Raw genomic sequence first — 1,474 nt, forward strand, 5'->3', positions numbered from 1 at the left:
GAGGAAGGCAACAAGAGAGGAAGGGCTGGACCTCAGCTACCCTTCTGAAACGAACTGGGCTTCCTCCGGCCCTCTGGGGCTCCTCTACCTAGAGGCAGCTCATGAGTGAAGCACTGAGGGGGTGGAGGCTGGAAGGCTGCGGCAGGTTTGTCTGTCATGAAGCTGTTTACAGAGCAGGCAGACTGTGCATTTCCAGGGACTTTGGACACAGGATGGGTCTTCTCTCAGACGACCCTTCAGTGAGGCTGTGGAAGTCTGAAAATGCTCCTGTGACCAGCTTCCTGACAGAAGGGAAATACAATTCATCTCAGAAAATACTAGAGCATGTGCTGGGAGGAGTGGACCCTGGCTTGAATCAGGGTCCTGTGGAGACCCATGGGTGGCATCAGAAGCTACCAGGATGCCCGTCGGGCTGCTGGCAGGACTGGGGGGCCATGGGAGGTGGGGTGCCTGGATCTAGGGGCAGGCTGAAGAGAAGGTGCAGACTGAGACGTCAGGAAGTGCCATACCCGCCAAGCCCTGGTCACCTGCCCACACAGATGTCCACACTGGCACTGCTTGTGAGTGTCCTTCCCAAATCCATTATTCTGACAAAGGGGTGTTTGTTGGGGTTGGACAGAAAACGAGAGCTTGAAAGTTGGCCAAAGGATTGTGATGGGCAGGGAACTGGCAGGGGCTGGGGAGGACAGCGAAGCTCCCGGTGCCACAGGAAGCTGCTGGCCGGGCTCGGCCTCCTGAGGGTCAGGGTCAGGGCAGCCCATGGAGCCAGCGTGGGGCGTGGGGCAGTGCCCGCGGGGCAGCCTGCCTGCACAGGGGCCCTGGACCTGGAATCTTCCCCCAGGACCCTTGGGCCTCTCCTCTCCTTTACCCCTGTGTCTCTCAGCTTCTCATCGCCCCCTCCCCGACTCCAGCCCTACCTTGATCCTACTGTGCACACCTTTTTTTTTAATGTTGCATTAATTGAACATGGTGGATGCCATAATTTTTCCAGAACTAATTCTCAAACTATGATGCAGCTTCAGATCTGGATTTTTTTTTTTTTGCCGTTTTTGTATTCAAAGTTCCGTAACACCAATTGTAGAAAATAACTGGACACATAAGCACGATGTACAAAACAGCAATACTAACTCAAAGGCTCTGTTTGCAAGTTCAGAAGAATCAGTCTTCAAACTTAACAAAACTCTATCAGCAGGTAGTCCCTGAATGCCAATCTTATTTATTTTTATTTCAAATTTTAGAGAATCGTGCATACCACACAGATTCCCATACATCACCACCAAAACCTGACATTGCCATGACACATTTGTGAATGAAAGAACATTGTCCCAAGATCACTGCTGTCTGTGGTCCGTAGCTTAGAGCTGGTGGATTGTCCCACAAACCCTCCTGTCATCAACACCTGGTGTCAGTGTCGCATGTTGGTTATAGTTCATGAGGTGCGGTCACCCCTTGGGCTGAAGAGTGGTTTGCTGGC

Source organism: Dasypus novemcinctus, chromosome 24 (genome assembly GCF_030445035.2).
Source record: "Dasypus novemcinctus isolate mDasNov1 chromosome 24, mDasNov1.1.hap2, whole genome shotgun sequence".
In the NCBI taxonomy this organism is placed as follows: Eukaryota; Metazoa; Chordata; class Mammalia; order Cingulata; family Dasypodidae; genus Dasypus; species Dasypus novemcinctus.